Here is an 11,242-nt window from a genome sequence, read left to right on the forward strand (position 1 = left end):
TAGTAGTAGGAGTATTATTATTATTATTATTATTAGTAGTAGTAGTATTAGTAGTAGGAGTAGTAGTATTATTATTATTCATAGTAGTATTAGTAGTAGGAGTAGTATTATTATTATTCATAGTAGTAGTATTAGTAGTAGGAGTAGTATTATTATTATTCGTAGTAGTAGTATTAGTAGTAGGAGTAGTATTATTATTATTCATAGTAGTAGTATTAGTAGTAGGAGTAGTATTATTATTAGTAGTAGTATTAGTAGTAGGAGTATTATTATTATTATTATTCATAGTAGTAGTATCAGTATTAGGAGTAGTATTATTATTATTAGTAGTATTAGTAGTAGGAGTAGTATTATTATTAGTAGTAGTATTAGTAGTAGGAGTAGTATTATTATTATTATTATTCATAGTAGTAGTATTAGTAGTGTTATTATTATTAGTATTAGTAGTAGTAGCAGCATTATTATTCATAGTAGTAGTATCAGTATTAGTAGTAGTATTATTATTAGTAGTATTAGTAGTAGCAGCAGTATTATTATTATTAGTAGTAGTATTAGTAGTAGGAGTAGTATTATTATTAGTAGTAGTATTAGTAGTAGGAGTAGTATTATTATTATTATTCATAGTAGTAGTATTAGTAGTGTTATTATTATTAGTAGTATTAGTAGTAGGAGTAGTATTATTATTATTAGTAGTATTAGTAGTAGGAGTAGTATTATTATTATTATTCATAGTAGTAGTATTAGTAGTGTTATTATTATTAGTATTATTAGTAGTATTAGTAGTAGTATTATTATTATTCATAGTAGTAGTAGTATCAGTATTAGTAGTAGTATTATTATTAGTAGTAGTATTAGTAGTAGGAGTATTATTATTATTATTATTATTATTAGTAGTAGTATTAGTAGTAGGAGTAGTAGTATTATTATTATTCATAGTAGTATTAGTAGTAGGAGTAGTATTATTATTATTCATAGTAGTAGTATTAGTAGTAGGAGTAGTATTATTATTATTCGTAGTAGTAGTATTAGTAGTAGGAGTAGTATTATTATTCATAGTAGTAGTATTAGTAGTAGGAGTAGTATTATTATTAGTAGTAGTATTAGTAGTAGGAGTAGTATTATTATTAGTAGTAGTAGGAGTAGTATTATTATTACTAGTAGTATTAGTAGAAGGAGTAGTATTATTATTATTAGTAGTAGGAGTATTATTATTATTATTCATAGTAGTAGTATTAGTAGTAGGAGTAGTATTATTATTATTCATAGTAGTAGTATTAGTAGTGTTATTATTAGTAGTAGTATTAGTAGTAGGAGTAGTATTATTATTAGTAGTAGTATTAGTAGTAGGAGTAGTATTATTATTATTAGTAGTAGTATTAGTAGTAGGAGTAGTATTATTATTATTATTATTCATAGTAGTAGTATTAGTAGTGTTATTATTATTAGTAGTATTAGTAGTAGTATTATTATTTTCATAGTAGTAGTAGTATCAGTATTAGTAGTAGTATTATTATTAGTAGTAGTATTAGTAGTAGGAGTATTATTATTATTATTATTACTAGTAGTATTAGTAGTAGGAGTAGTATTATTATTATTCATAGTAGTATTAGTAGTAGGAGTAGTATTATTATTATTCATAGTAGTAGTATTAGTAGTAGGAGTATTATTATTATTATTATTCATAGTAGTAGTATCAGTATTAGGAGTAGTATTATTATTATTAGTAGTATTAGTAGTAGGAGTAGTATTATTATTAGTAGTAGTATTAGTAGTAGGAGTAGTATTATTATTATTATTATTCATAGTAGTAGTATTAGTAGTGTTATTATTATTAGTATTAGTAGTAGTAGCAGCATTATTATTCATAGTAGTAGTATCAGTATTAGTAGTAGTATTATTATTAGTAGTATTAGTAGTAGCAGCAGTATTATTATTATTAGTAGTAGTATTAGTAGTAGGAGTAGTATTATTATTAGTAGTAGTATTAGTAGTAGGAGTAGTATTATTATTATTATTCATAGTAGTAGTATTAGTAGTGTTATTATTATTAGTAGTATTAGTAGTAGGAGTAGTATTATTATTATTAGTAGTATTAGTAGTAGGAGTAGTATTATTATTATTATTCATAGTAGTAGTATTAGTAGTGTTATTATTATTAGTATTATTAGTAGTATTAGTAGTAGTATTATTATTATTCATAGTAGTAGTAGTATCAGTATTAGTAGTAGTATTATTATTAGTAGTAGTATTAGTAGTAGGAGTATTATTATTATTATTATTATTATTAGTAGTAGTATTAGTAGTAGGAGTAGTAGTATTATTATTATTCATAGTAGTATTAGTAGTAGGAGTAGTATTATTATTATTCATAGTAGTAGTATTAGTAGTAGGAGTAGTATTATTATTATTCGTAGTAGTAGTATTAGTAGTAGGAGTAGTATTATTATTCATAGTAGTAGTATTAGTAGTAGGAGTAGTATTATTATTAGTAGTAGTATTAGTAGTAGGAGTAGTATTATTATTAGTAGTAGTAGGAGTAGTATTATTATTACTAGTAGTATTAGTAGAAGGAGTAGTATTATTATTATTAGTAGTAGGAGTATTATTATTATTATTCATAGTAGTAGTATTAGTAGTAGGAGTAGTATTATTATTATTCATAGTAGTAGTATTAGTAGTGTTATTATTAGTAGTAGTATTAGTAGTAGGAGTAGTATTATTATTAGTAGTAGTATTAGTAGTAGGAGTAGTATTATTATTATTAGTAGTAGTATTAGTAGTAGGAGTAGTATTATTATTATTATTATTCATAGTAGTAGTATTAGTAGTGTTATTATTATTAGTAGTATTAGTAGTAGTATTATTATTTTCATAGTAGTAGTAGTATCAGTATTAGTAGTAGTATTATTATTAGTAGTAGTATTAGTAGTAGGAGTATTATTATTATTATTATTACTAGTAGTATTAGTAGTAGGAGTAGTATTATTATTATTCATAGTAGTATTAGTAGTAGGAGTAGTATTATTATTATTCATAGTAGTAGTATTAGTAGTAGGAGTAGTATTATTATTATTCATAGTAGTAGTAGTATTAGTAGTAGGAGTAGTATTATTATTATTTATAGTAGTAGTATTAGTAGTAGGAGTAGTATTATTATTATTAGTAGTAGTATTAGTAGTAGGAGTAGTATTATTATTATTATTCATAGTAGTAGTATCAGTATTAGGAGTAGTATTATTATTATTAGTAGTATTAGTAGTAGGAGTAGTATTATTATTATTCATAGTAGTAGTATTAGTAGTGTTATTATTATTAGTATTAGTAGTAGGAGTAGTATTATTATTATTATTATTCATAGTAGTAGTATCAGTATTAGTAGTAGTATTATTATTATTAGTAGTATTAGTAGTAGCAGCAGTATTATTATTATTAGTAGTAGTATTAGTAGTAGGAGTAGTATTATTATTAGTAGTAGTATTAGTAGTAGGAGTAGTATTATTATTATTATTCATAGTAGTAGTATTAGTAGTGTTATTATTATTAGTAGTATTAGTAGTAGGAGTAGTATTATTATTATTAGTAGTATTAGGAGTAGTATTATTATTATTATTCATAGTGGTAGTATTAGTAGTGTTATTATTATTAGTATTATTAGTAGTATTAGTAGTAGTATTATTATTATTCATAGTAGTAGTAGTATCAGTATTAGTAGTAGTATTATTATTAGTAGTAGTATTAGTAGTAGGAGTATTATTATTATTATTATTATTAGTAGTAGTAGTATTAGTAGTAGGAGTAGTATTATTATTATTATTATTCATAGTAGTATTAGTAGTAGGAGTAGTATTATTATTATTCATAGTAGTAGTATTAGTAGTAGGAGTAGTATTATTATTATTATTCATAGTAGTAGTATTAGTAGTAGGAGTAGTATTATTATTATTCATAGTAGTAGTATTAGTAGTAGGAGTAGTATTATTATTATTAGTAGTATTAGTAGTAGGAGTAGTATTATTATTAGTAGTAGTAGGAGTAGTATTATTATTAGTAGTATTGGTAGTAGGAGTAGTATTATTATTATTAGTAGTAGGAGTATTATTATTATTATACATAGTAGTAGTATTAGTAGTAGGAGTAGTATTATTATTATTCATAGTAGTAGTATTAGTAGTGTTATTATTATTAGTAGTATTAGTAGTAGGAGTAGTATTATTATTACTAGTAGTAGTATTAGTAGTAGGAGTAGTATTATTATTATTAGTAGTATTAGTAGTAGGAGTAGTATTATTATTATTCATAGTAGTAGTATTAGTAGTAGGAGTAGTATTATTATTATTATTCATAGTAGTAGTATTAGTAGTGTTGTTATTATTACTAGTAGTAGTATTAGTAGTAGCAGTAGTAGTATTATTATTATTATTAGTAGTATTAGTAGTAGGAGTAGTATTATTATTATTCATAGTAGTAGTATTAGTAGTGTTGTTGTTAGTATTATTATTATTATTAGTAGTATTAGTAGTAGGAGTAGTATTAGGGCATGACCACACATGGCGGAATTCCTCCGCAACTGTCCGCATCAATGCCGCACCTAATCCGGGTTGCGGATTACGGCTGCGGATCTGCACAAAATGTGCAGAAAATTGATGCGGACTGGCCGCTGCGGACTGCAGGAAAAGTGCTTCTCTTCTCCCTATTCAGTGCAGGATAGAGAGAAGGGACAGCACTTTCCCTAGTGAAAGTCAAAGAAATTCATACTTACCGCCCGTTGTCTTGGTGACGCGTCCCTCTTTCGGCATCCAGCCCGACCTCCCTGGATGACGCTCCAGTCCATGTGACCGCTGCAGCCTGTGCTTGGCCTGTGATTGGCTGCAGCCGTCACTTACACTGAAACGTCATCCTGGGAGGCCGGACTGGAGACAGACGCAGGGAGTTCTCGGTAAGTATGAACTTATATGTTTTTTTACAGATACATGTATATTGAGATCGGTAGTCACTGTCCCGGGTGCAGAAACAGTTACTGCCGATCGCGTAACTCTTTCAGCACCCTGGACAGTGACTATTTACAGACGTCTCCTAGCAACGCTCCCGTCATTACGGGAGCCCCATTGACTTCCTCAGTCTGGCTGTAGACCTAGAAATACATAGGTCCAGCCAGAATGAAGAAATGTCATGGTAGTAAAAACAATACGCTCCGCAGCACACATAAGATCTGCGGACTTCATTGCGGAATTTTGACTCTCCATTGAAGTCAATGGAGAAATTCCGCCATGAGTCCGCAACCAGTCCGCCACTGCTCCGCAACAGACAGAGCATGCTGCGGACACCAAATTCCGCTCCGCAGCCTATGCTCCGCAGCGGAATTGTACGCATCGTGTAAACGAACACTGCTAAATTAAAGTGAAAGTCAATGGAGAAACGGCTCCGCTGCGGATTAACGCTGCGGAGTGTCCGCAGCGGAATTTAAGTGAAATTCCGCCATGTGTGAACCCGCCCTCATTATTCATATTAGTAGTATCATTAGTAGTAGTATTATTATTATTATTATTAGTATTAGGAGTAGTATTATTATTATTCATAGTAGTAGTATTAGTAGTAGGAGTATTATTATTATTATTAGTAGTATTAGTAGTAGGAGTAGTATTATTATTATTCATAGTAGTAGTAGTAGTATTAGTAGTAGGAGTATTATTATTCATAGTAGTATTAGTAGTAGGAGTAGTATTATTATTATTCATAGTAGTAGTATTAGTAGTAGGAGTATTATTATTATTCATAGTAGTAGTAGTATTAGTAGTAGGAGTAGTAGTATTATTATTAGTAGTAGGAGTAGTATTATTATTATTAGTAGTATTAGTAGTAGGAGTAGTATTATTATTATTCATAGTAGTAGTATTAGTAGTGTTATTATTATTATTAGTAGTATTAGTAGTAGTAGTAGTAGTATTAGTAGTGTTATTATTAGTAGTAGTATTAGTAGTAGGAATAGTATTATTATTATTCATAGTAGTAGTATTAGTAGTGTTATTATTATTATTAGTAGTATTAGTAGTAGTAGTAGTAGTAGTAGTAGTAGTAGTATTAGTAGTATTATTATTATTCATAGTAGTAGTATTAGTAGTGTTATTATTATTAGTATTAGTAGTAGTAGCATTATTATTCATAGTAGTAGTATAAGTATTAATAGTAGTATTATTATTATTAGTAGTATTAGTAGTAGGAGTAGTATTATTATTCATAGTAGTAGTATTAGTAGTAGGAGTAGTATTATTATTATTCATAGTAGTAGTATTAGTAGTAGGAGTAGTATTATTATTAGTAGTAGTAGGAGTATTATTATTATTATTAGTAATATTAGTAGTAGGAGTAGTATTATTATTATTAGTAGTAGGAGTATTATTATTATTATTCATAGTAGTAGTATTAGTAGTAGGAGTAGTATTATTATTATTCATAGTAGTAGTATTAGTAGTGTTATTATTATTAGTAGTATTAGTAGTAGGAGTAGTATTATTATTATTCATAGTAATAGTATTAGTAGTGTTATTATTAGTAGTAGTAGGAGTAGTATTATTATTATTATTATTAGTAGTATTAGTAGTAGGAGTAGTATTATTATTATTCATAGTAGTAGTATTAGTAGTAGGAGTAGTATTATTATTATTATTATTCATAGTAGTAGTATTAGTAGTGTTGTTATTATTATTAGTAGTAGTATTAGTAGTAGCAGTAGTAGTATTATTATTAGTAGTATTAGTAGTAGGAGTAGTAGTATTATTATTATTAGTAGTATTAGTAGTAGGAGTATTATTATTATTATTATTCATAGTAGTAGTATTAGTAGTGTTGTTATTATTATTATTAGTAGTATTAGTAGTAGGAGTAGTATTATTATTCATAGTAGTAGTATCATTAGTAGTAGTAGTATTAGTATTAGTATTAGTATTAGGAGTAGTATTATTATTATTATTCATAGTAGTAGTATTAGTAGTAGGAGTATTATTATTATTAGTAGTATTAGTAGTAGGAGTAGTATTATTATTATTCATAGTAGTAGTAGTATTATTATTATTATTATTCATAGTAGTATTAGTAGTAGGAGTAGTATTATTATTTATAGTAGTAGTATTAGTAGTAGGAGTATTATTATTATTATTATTCATAGTAGTAGTATTAGTAGTAGGAGTAGTAGTAGTATTATTAGTAGTAGTATTAGTAGTAGCAGTAGTATTATTATTATTAGTAGTATTAGTAGTAGGAGTAGTATTATTATTATTCATAGTAGTAGTATTAGTAGTGTTATTATTATTATTAGTAGTATTAGTAGTAGTAGTAGTAGTAGTAGTAGTAGTAGTATTAGTAGTGTTATTATTAGTAGTAGTATTAGTAGTAGGAGTAGTATTATTATTATTCATAGTAGTAGTATTAGTAGTGTTATTATTATTATTAGTAGTATTATTATTATTAGTAGTAGTAGTAGTAGTAGTAGTATTAGTAGTATTATTATTATTCATAGTAGTAGTATTAGTAGTGTTATTATTATTAGTAGTAGTATTAGTAGTAGGAGTATTATTATTACTATTATTAGTAGTATTAGTAGTAGGAGTAGTATTATTATTATTCATAGTAGTAGTATTAGTATTAGTAGTAGTAGTATTATTATTATTAGTAGTATTAGTAGTAGGAGTAGTATTATTATTATTCATAGTAGTAGTATTAGTATTAGTAGTGTTATTATTAGTAGTAGTATTAGTAGTAGTAGGAGTAGTATTATTATTATTATTCATAGTAGTAGTATTAGTAGTAGGAGTATTATTATTATTATTAGTAGTATTAGTATTAGTAGTATTATTATTATTAGTAGTATTAGTAGTAGGAGTAGTATTATTATTATTCATAGTAGTAGTATTAGTAGTGTTATTATTATTAGTAGTATTAGTAGTAGGAGTAGTATTATTATTAGTAGTAGTATTAGTAGTAGGAGTAGTATTATTATTATTATTATTCATAGTAGTAGTATTAGTAGTGTTATTATTATTATTATTAGTATTAGTAGTAGTAGCATTATTATTCATAGTAGTAGTATCAGTATTAGTAGTAGTATTATTATTATTATTATTAGTAGTATTAGTAGTAGGAGTAGTATTATTATTATTATTAGTAGTAGTAGTATTAGTAGTAGGAGTAGTATTATTATTATTATTATTCATAGTAGTAGTATTAGTAGTAGGAGTAGTATTATTATTATTCATAGTAGTAGTATTAGTAGTAGGAGTAGTATTATTATTATTCATATTAGTAGTATCAGTATTAGTAGTAGTATTATTATTAGTAGTAGTATTAGTAGTAGGAGTAGTATTATTATTATTATTCATAGTAGTAGTATTAGTAGTGTTATTATTATTAGTAGTATTAGTATTAGGAGTAGTATTATTATTATTCATAGTAGTATTATTTGTATTAGTAGTAGGAGTAGTATTATTAGTAGTATTAGTAGTAGGAGTAGTATTATTATTATTCATAATAGTAGTATTAGTAGTGTTATTATTATTAGTAGTATTAGTAGTAGTAGCATTATTATTAGTAGTATTAGTATCAGTATTAGTATTAGTATTATTATTATTATTATTAGTAGTATTAGTAGTAGGAGTATTATTATTATTATTAGTAGTATTAGTAGTAGGAGTAGTATTATTATTATTTATAGTAGTATTATTAGTATTAGTAGTATTAGTAGTAGGAGTAGTATTATTATTATTATTCATAGTAGTAGTATTAGTAGTAGGAGTAGTATTATTATTATTATTATTAGTAGTATTAGTAGTAGGAGTAGTATTATTATTAGTAGTATTAGTAGTAGGAGTAGTAGTAGTAGTTGTAGTAGTATTATTAGTATTAGTAGTAGGAGTAGTATTATTATTATTAGTAGTATTAGTAGTAGGAGTAGTATTATTATTAGTAGTAGTAGTAGGAGTAGTAGTATTATTATTAGTATTAGTAGTAGTAGCATTATTATTCATAGTAGTAGTATTAGTATTAGGCCTGATTTACACGAGCGTGTGCGTTTTGCGCACGCAAAAAAACGCAGCGTTTTGCGTGCGCAAAAGGCACTTGGCAGCTCCGTGTGTCATCCGTGTATGATGCGCGGCGGCGTGATTTTCGCGCAGCCGCCATCATAGAGATGAGGCTAGTCGACGTCAGTCACTGTCCAGGGTGCTGAAAGAGTTAACTGATCGGCAGTAACTCTTTCAGCACCCTCGACAGTGAATTCCGATCACCATATCGAGTAACCTGTTAAAAAAAAAAGAGGTTCCTACTTACCGAGAACTTCCCGGCCGTTGCCTTGGTGACGCGTCCATGGTGACGCGTCCTTGGTGACGCGTCCTTGGTGACGCGCCTCTCTTGACATCTGGCCCCACCTCCCTGGATGATGCGGCAGTCCATGTGACCGCTGCAGCCTGTGCTTGGCTTGTGATTGGCTGCAGCTGTCACTTGGACTGAATTGTCATCCCGGGAGGTCAGACTGGAGGAAGAAGCCAGGAGTTCTCAGTAAGTCAGACCTTTTTTTTTTTTAACACGTTCATGTATATTGGGATCGGAAGTCACTGTCCAGGGTGCTGAACCAGTTTAACTCTTTCAGCACCCTGGACAGTGACTGCCTCCTGACGTCGCGTACCAGAACATTTTTTGCCGGGTTTGGTCAAAACGAGTTCAGCCGAACCCGGTGAAGTTCGTTTCGGTTCGGACGGTTCGCTCATCTCTAAGACACTCCGTTTGGATGTTAGTAAACAGAAAAGCACCACATTCAGAGTTTGACAGCTCTTGCGCGAATCACGCATTTCGCACGGAAGTGCTTCCGTGCGACCTGCGTGGTTTTCACGCACCCATTGACTTCAATGGGTGCGTGATGCGCGAAAAACGCAGAATTTTAGAACATGTCGTGAGTTTTTTTCAGCGCACTCACGCTGAGCAAAACTCACGGACTGTCTGCATGCCCCCATAGACTTGTATAGGTCCGTGCGACCCGCGTGAAAAGCAAGCGAGTCGCACGGACGTATATCACGTTCGTGTAAATGAGGCCTTAGTAGTAGTATTATTATTATTAGTAGTAGTAGCAGCAGCATTATTATTCATAGTAATAGTATTATTATTAGTATTAGTAGTATAAGTAGTAGTAGTATCAGTATTATTATTAGTAGTATTATTAGTAGTAGTATTATCAGTATTAGGCCTGATTTACACGAGCGTGTGCGTTTTGCACACGCAAAAGACGTGGCGTTTTGCGTGCGCAAAAGGCACTTAACAGCTGCTTGTGTCATCAGTGTATGATGCGCGGCTGCGAGATTTTCGCGCAGCCGCCATCATTATGACACTCCGTTTGGATGTTTGTAAACAGAAAAGCACGTGGTGCTTTTCTGTTTACATTCAGAGTTTGACAGCTGTTGCGCGAATCACGCAGTTCGCACAGAAGTGCTTCCATGCGGCATGCGTGGTTTTCACGCACCCATTGACTTCAATGGGTGCGTGATGCGCGAACAGCGCACAAAGAAAGGACATGTTGTGAGTTTTACGCAATGCACTCGCGCTGCGCAAAATTCACGCACTGTCTGCACTGCCCCATAGACTAATATAGGTGCGTACGACACGCGTGAAAAGCACGCGCGTCGCACGCGCGTATATTGCGCTCGTGTAAATGATACCTTATTAGTATTAGTAGTAGTGTTAGTAGTAGTAGTAGTATTATCAGTATTAGTATTAGTAGTATTAGTAGTAGTAGCATTGTTATTGGTAGTAGTAGTATTATTATTAGTAGTATTAATAGTAGTATTCATAGTATTATCAGTATTATTAGTAGTATTAATAGCAGTAGTATTATTATTAGTAGTAGTATTATTCATAGTAGTAGTAGTATTATCAGTATTATTAGTAATAGTAGTAGTAATAGTAGTATTATTATTATTATTAGTAGTAGTAGTAGTAGTAGTAGTAGTAGTAGTATTAGTAGCAGTAGTAATATCAGTATTATTATTAGTATTAGTAGTATTCATAGTAGTAGTAGTAGTAGTATTAGTAGTAGTAGCATTATTATTGGTAGTAGTAGTTTTATTATTAGTATTAGTAGTATAAGTAGTAGTAGTAGTATTGGTAGTAGTATTCTCAGTATAAGTATCAGTATTAGTATTAGTAGTAGTTGTAGTAGTAGTAGTATTATCAGTATCAGTATTAGTAGTAGTAGCATTATTAT

The sequence above is a fragment of the Rhinoderma darwinii genome (assembly GCF_050947455.1).
Source record: "Rhinoderma darwinii isolate aRhiDar2 chromosome 5 unlocalized genomic scaffold, aRhiDar2.hap1 SUPER_5_unloc_3, whole genome shotgun sequence".
NCBI classification, from domain to species: domain Eukaryota; kingdom Metazoa; phylum Chordata; class Amphibia; order Anura; family Rhinodermatidae; genus Rhinoderma; species Rhinoderma darwinii.